Source organism: Hevea brasiliensis, chromosome 8, assembly GCF_030052815.1.
Source record: "Hevea brasiliensis isolate MT/VB/25A 57/8 chromosome 8, ASM3005281v1, whole genome shotgun sequence".
NCBI lineage: Eukaryota > Viridiplantae > Streptophyta > Magnoliopsida > Malpighiales > Euphorbiaceae > Hevea > Hevea brasiliensis.
Window position 1 is genome coordinate 90,890,272 of NC_079500.1, and position 7,115 is coordinate 90,897,386.

A 7,115-nucleotide genomic window follows, 5' to 3' on the forward strand; every position below is an offset into this window, starting at 1 on the left:
ATAAGTTTAATTAATGCTAATTTAAAGGATTATAAGTGCTATCTGACAGCTGTTAGCGTTGAATGGAATAACTAATGGTGAGATTAAATTGTAATAAAATTTACAGTTCATAATATATTTATTAAAAAAATAACTTAAAATACAATTATAAAAAAAAATAAAATTTGAGATTTTTTAAGGCATTCCTATACTAAAATGATGAATTCCATAACTTTGAAGGATGATTAAGAGATGTTACATGCTTTGATGCAATATGGGGGGAATAAGCACGCTATAATTGGTGATGGTGGAGTGAATAGGTATATTAAATTGGTATTGGATGACTTTATGAGTAGTGGAGAGAGTGGGTGCAGTAAATTAGCATCGAATGACTTTATAAGGTGTTGAGGTTGACGAGAGATAACTGCCAAGGCGTGAGGATGTAGAAGATGAACCCCTGTATTATTGACAAAAGTGGTGTCAATTTTGTTAGAAATTATTTTTTTTTTCTTTTATTGTAAATTAAGTTTAATTAGTATTAATTTAAAAGATTATAAGTGCTATCTCACGGCTGTTAGAATTGAATGAGACAACTAACGGTGTGATTTAATTGTAATTAAAATAAAATACAATTATAGAAAAAAATAAAACTCAAGATTTTTTGAGACATTTCTATACTAAAGTGATAAATTCCATTAGAATTAACGGTGGAATACATGACGGTGTAATTACAAACAAATTAAACAGTCAAGGTATTTTTATTAAAAAAAAATTAAGATACAATTATAAAAAAATGTCAATGTTCATAATTTTTTTTAACATTATCTTTGAATTGTATTTTATTTTTTTTTAAGTTTTCTGTTTTTATTGAATACTGCAAAAACCTATGGCATTTTTTTCCTTAGATTTTATTTTTGAGTGATAAATAGTTTTCTACTCTCTAATTAATTTTCTATTGTAAACCCACAATTTTTGCTCTTCGAAACAGATCCATATCTATGGCTCCTATCACCACTCTCTTCTTCTTCCTCTACTCTTCTTTTCATCTTCTCACAACCCCTCAGCTTCTAGCATTCCATGTTTCAGCATTCTTGGAATCTACAGCAAGATTTGGTTTCGCTTCCATGGATGGTCCTGCCTTCCTGTGATCTGATGGTTTTGTATTCATCTTCATCTCAATCTTGCTTCCTTGAGAATAGGTTTGAAATTCATGGAAGGCTGCAGCCGGATTAAACCTTTGCAGTGGAATTTTCCCAATTCTGTTTCTATATTTCTTTAATTTCCTTGATTACCTTCAATTTCTTTTTAATTTTTTTTTGTAAGTACATAATTTTTATTGGAAGTTTGAGTGATTTTATCCTTGAGTTATCTTGTTTTTGTCCAAATAAAATAATCTGGAGTTATTTTCCTTTAAAAAATATCAAGTTAGCTGTTACTCAATTCAAAGAGAGCCTATAAAAGGCATCTCTATTTGGGGTGGAGTTGAAGGGTGTAATTCACCCATTCTACTTGGAAATTTTTTATTTTCTTTTAAATAAAAAAGCGCTCATTAAATATAAACCACAATGCAATTTTTTTTTTAAATTTTATATATACTATATGTAAATATTTTAAGACAATTTTAAAAAATAATTTTGAGGTTTTCATTTAAAAAAAATTAAAAGAATTTGAATAGAAATTTAAACATTTTATGGCTTTATAATTTATTTATAAAATTTTATTTTTAATCTTCTAAATAGTGTATAAGCATATTTAAAATTTTTATAAAATATTTTAAATTTGAATAAATGACAAAATTTTTTTTAATGTATAGTTCATTTAACATTTCAATTGTATTTTTATTTAAAAAAATTAAAAGAATTTAAATCTAAATTTAAACATTTTATGGCTTTATAATTGATTTATAAAATTTTATTTTTAATCCTTTAAATAGTTTGTAAGCATATTTAAAATTTTTATAAAAAATTTTTAAATTTGAATAAATGAAAATTTTTTTTAATGTATAGTTCATTTAATAATTTAATTAATGTATTAAAAAAATTTAATAATTTCTTAATTATTTAAATTCTTCAGAGTTTATTAGTCTGCAAATTCTTCTTTTTGACTTCCACTGATCTGTTCTTTGACAAACAATGGCAGGAGAGTTTGGTGGGTGGAGCATTCCTCTCTGCTTTCCTTCAGTCTCTGTTCGATCGGATGGCTTCTCGAGAGGTTATTGACTTCTTCAATTGCTGACGACTCAATGATCAACTGCTGAAAAAGTTGGATGCAACACTGAATTCTGTCAATGGACTACTTGATGATGCAGAGGAGAAGCAGATCACCGTAGAAGCTGTGAGAAATTGGCTTGACAACATTTAAAGATGCTGTCTATGATGCCGGTGACTTGCTTGCTGGAATTGCTTATGAAGCTCTGCGATCCAAGTTGGAATGTGGAAAATCAAAGTTGCTAAACTTTATTTTATCTCGTAATACTTTTAATAAGAGGATCGAAACAAAGTTAGAAGAGATTCTTGAAACACTTGAATATGTAGTGTAACAAAGAGATACTCTTGGTCTGATGGAGGGTATTGGGGAAAAACCTGTATCACGAAAAATACCATCAACTTCTTTGGTAATTGAATCTGATGTTTATGGTAGGAGCAATGAAAGGGAAGCCATAATAGAGGTCCTACTATCTCATAGTAGGGACCTGGGTGTGATTTCCATAGTGGGTATGGGTGGGATTGGTAAAAGCACCCTTGCTCAGTTTGCCTTCAATGATAGTAGATTACAAGGGCAGTTTGAACTTTGAAATCCAAGCATGGGTTTGTGTTTCAGAAGAATTTGATGTCTTAAAGTTAACAAAAGTTATCCTTGAAGAGGTCACTGGACAGGCTCTTGATACCAAGACTCCAATAAGTAGTCTAAATCAGCTTCAACTCGAGCTAAAAAGGAAATTGGAGATAAAAAAGTTTTTGCTTGTTTTGGATGATGTTTGGAGTGATAAGCAGGCTGACTGGGAGATTTTAGAGACCCCTCTGAAGTTTGGGGGAGAGGGGAGTAAGATTGTAGTTACAACCCGCAATGAACAAGTAGCATTAGCTGTGAACAGTGTTGCAACTTATCACCTAACAGAATTAAGTGTTGATGAATGTGGGTCATTGTTCAAAAGGCGTGCATTTCATGATGAAAATTCAAGTTTACATCCAGACTTGGAACAGATTGGCAGAGAAATAGTTAGAAAATGTAAAGGGTTACCTTTTGCTTTAAAAACACTTGGAACTCTCTTGCGCAACAAAAGAGATGTTAGCGAATGGAAGATGATCTTAATGATCAATCTGCGGAATTTGTCTAATGATAATATATTCTCAGCTATAAAATTGAGCTACTATTATCTCCCATCATATCTCAAAAGGTGTTTCGCTTAATGTGGTTTGTTTCCATAGGATTATGAGTACCAAAAGGAGGAATTAGTCCTTTTATGGGTGGCAGAGGGTTTTCTAGTCCAACTCCAACCTAGAGTTAATAAGGAAGCAGAAGATATAGGGAATGAGTATTTTTCTGATCTCGTATCACGGTCGCTTTTTCAACAATCAAGTCGTTGCGAATCATCCTTCCTTATGCATGACCTCATACGTGACTTTGCTAAATTGGTATCCGGAGAATTTTGCTTAAGATTGGAGGATGATTATTCATGCAGGACTCCCAAAGCAATTTGTCATTTATCTCTTTTAAGTTCAAAATACAAAATGAACTTTGAAGAAGTCTACAAAGGCCATCCTGTGCGCACTTTGTTTATTAATGCTCAGCGGTGGTTGTCTTCCATGGATAATGAAGACATGCATGGCTTACTGTCATCACTCAGGCACAGGCGAGTTTTATATTTGCATAATTATTCTTTTGTAACTAATTGCTGCGAGTTGCCTAAATCAATAGGTAATTTGAAGCACTTACGGTATCTGAATCTCGTTGTATCATCAATTAGAAGTTTAGCTGAATCTGTGGCTAGTTTGTATAATTTGCAAACTTTAATCTTGTACGGTTACAAATCCCTTGTTGAACTGCCGCCCAACATGGGAAGTTTAATAAATTTGTGTTATCTTGACACAAGATACACAAACATGCAAGAAATGCCACGCAAAATGGGTAATCTAACAAAGCTTCTAAAGTTATGTGATTTCGTTGCCGGAAAGCGCTGGGCAAGCTTCAGCATCTACGGGAACTTAGTATTCTGAATCTACAAAATGTTGTTAGTGTTCAAGATGCTTTGGAAGCCAATTTGAAGAACAAAAAGTGCCTTAAGATGTTGAAGTTAAATTGGGCTTATCTAACAGAGGAGAAGCATGCAAGAGCTTTACTCGGGCAATTACAGCCTCAGGCCAGTGTGGAACAGCTTATCATCGGTGGTTATGGGGGTACAAGATTTCCAGATTGGGTAGGAGACTCTTCCTTCTCAAATTTAGTATCCTTGAAACTCGATCAATGTAAAAATCGCTCATGCTTGCCATCACTGGGGCATTTAGAATCTCTTAAAGACCTCTCAGTCACAGCATTTGATAGAGTTTCATCTGTTGGTCCTGAGTTCTATTTCCTATTTCCTTCCCTTACCCATTTGAAAATAGTTAATTGTCCTGAAGTGGAGTCATTTCTAGCTGAAGTTTTGCCCTTGAAATTAGAATCCCTGGAGATTTGTCACTGCAACTAACTCATTGCTGGCCTCATGCAATGCCATTTGCATATGCTCCCCTCTCTCGTGCATTTCACAATTGCTGGATTTGATGATATGGAATTCTTCCCAGAAGAGACATTGCTTCGTTCCTCCCTTACCTCCCTTCATATTCTGGATCTTATAAATCTGAGATCTCTGCAGCTTCAGCAGTTCATCTCTCTTAGAGAATTGGAGATAAGTGGTTGCCCAAAGCTTGAGGCCTTGCCAGGAGGGAGGTCTTTGATTGCCCTTTGTTGAAACAAATGTGTACAGAGGAGGATGGAAAAGCCTGCACAAAGATTTCTCACGTTTCCTGCATTGTTATTGGTGATTAAAAGACTGAACAATCTTTCTTCTTCATTAATCCAATGTGATCAGGAATTGCTACTTCCCACTTTAAGTTCCACTTCCTTTTCATCTTGTTTTTTCCTGGAGCTTCTTGGTCTTGCTATACTGTTAATTGAATTTTTTGGCATCATATTTTCACAAAAAAAAAAAAAAAACACAGCTGGTACTTCAAATCTGCATGTTTTTCGTATCAATTGTTGTTTGCTTTGTGTGTCCAAGTCATTTTTTCATTTCTCGTCCTTTGTGGACTCCCAGTGGGGATTCTGATCCAGCTTGCTTTCTTTACGCACTCAGGGATCCTTATTTATTTAACTCTGATCCCAGTTTAACGTTGGTCCAGGTGAATCACATTGGCTGTTAGCATATGCATTTTGTGAAACGAATCAAACTGATAATTAAATGAGGTAATTGAGCCAATTGGAGATTGAGTTTATAATTAGAAGGTATTTGCTCCACTTCCAATTGGATTTACTGCATTCACGGTTCACTTGACCACCATTCCAGTCATAGGCGTTGGCATCATCATGGCTAGGAGACTCTTGGAGTCTGCTGTTATCTACGGTCAAGATAAGGCCTGAGATGAGATGACTAAGTCTGTAGATTATGCTAATTTTGTCAATTACCTAAAGGTACTTAGTTCTTGCAACTTTTTTCTTCCAGTGTTTTGTTTTTTTTGGCTCAGACCCTTCATGGGTGCAGCCGTTGAAGGTTCTGTTACCAATTCATCTTGAGAGCAGCACCTGTTAAGTATCCTGCGTCATTCAGGAGCAACCCCAGTGTTTAATTTTGCAAGGAAATGTTTTGTTAAAATGAACGATGAAGAGGTGATGAGCTTTAGTGATTTCTTTAGCCCAAGGATCCCCATTCCATTTTTATGTTAATTTTAGTTGTATTGAATGCAATAAGATGTCTTGAGATTATTTTGAATTTGTTAAACAGAGATTATTAAAAATTATTTTATTTTAAATTTAATATATATTAATCATAAAAATTAAAAATTACAAAACAGATAAATAGTAAATTCATTGGAAATGCTTTTAAAGAAGTGTTTTTTTTTTTTAAATTAGATTTGAATTCAAATAAGCTCTTTAACTACTTGTTTTTCTTCCATAATTTATTATTTATTTTTATTTTAGTAATATAATATAATATGTATTTTTACAATTTTATAATTATATTGTAAAATTTTATTAATAATAAAATTTAAAATTAATTATTATTTTATTTTGTGTTAATAAATAAATAAATTAATTAATAAAATATTTTTTATTACTTTTTTAAATTAATAGACATATATTAATAAACGATAAATAAGATAAAAAAAAATACATATGTTACATGACGATTTTTTTTATAATTTATAAACTTTAAATATAAGAAATGTTTTTAAAAAAAATTTAAATTTTATAAATGACTTGCATTGAATAATTATTTATATATATATTAATATAATTCTTAAAATAATAATTCATCATTTTTTTTAATTTAACAAAAAAATTCATTAAAAAATATTAATTTTAAAATATATAAACTATGATGAGTAGAATTTTATAATATCTGAAATTATACACTTAAAAATTTTAAGCAAAATTTAAAAAGATGTATTAAAAGGAATTTTAGATAATAATAATAATAATAATAATAATAATAATAATAATAATAATAATAATAATAATAAGGGGAAATTAAAAAAAAAAATACTTTGTGCTTCCACTCATTTTCACTTCAGGGTCTGTGGTTCACTTTGTGATAAAGTGTTATCCTGAGATTTATACTATTAGCAAATGATAACTTTTCGTCTTCTCTCCGTTGAAAAATGCTGACATAGAATAGACAGGTGCTGATGGGGAATAGAAATATGCTGACGTAAAATAAAAAAATGTAAAAATTATAAAAAAAATACCATGTGCTTCAATTTATTTTCACTTTAGGATCCATAGTTTATTTTGTGACAAAATGATACTCTCATGTTTGCATCATTAGCAAATCAAATGAATTATTTAACTCCCAGAAATAATCGGAATATGAGATCTTTCACTTTTGGAATATCATGAAAAAGTTTATATATATTTTCTTTGAAAAACTCAATTTTCCAGTT

At 31.2% G+C, this 7,115-nt stretch overlaps 1 pseudogene; it reads left to right on the forward strand.

The window, feature by feature from the left end:
• Nucleotides 1-231: 231 nt before the first annotated feature.
• On the forward strand, nt 232-5,165 carry LOC110641079 (putative disease resistance RPP13-like protein 1; annotated as a pseudogene).
• The last annotated feature ends 1,950 nt before the right edge of the window (nt 5,166-7,115 follow it).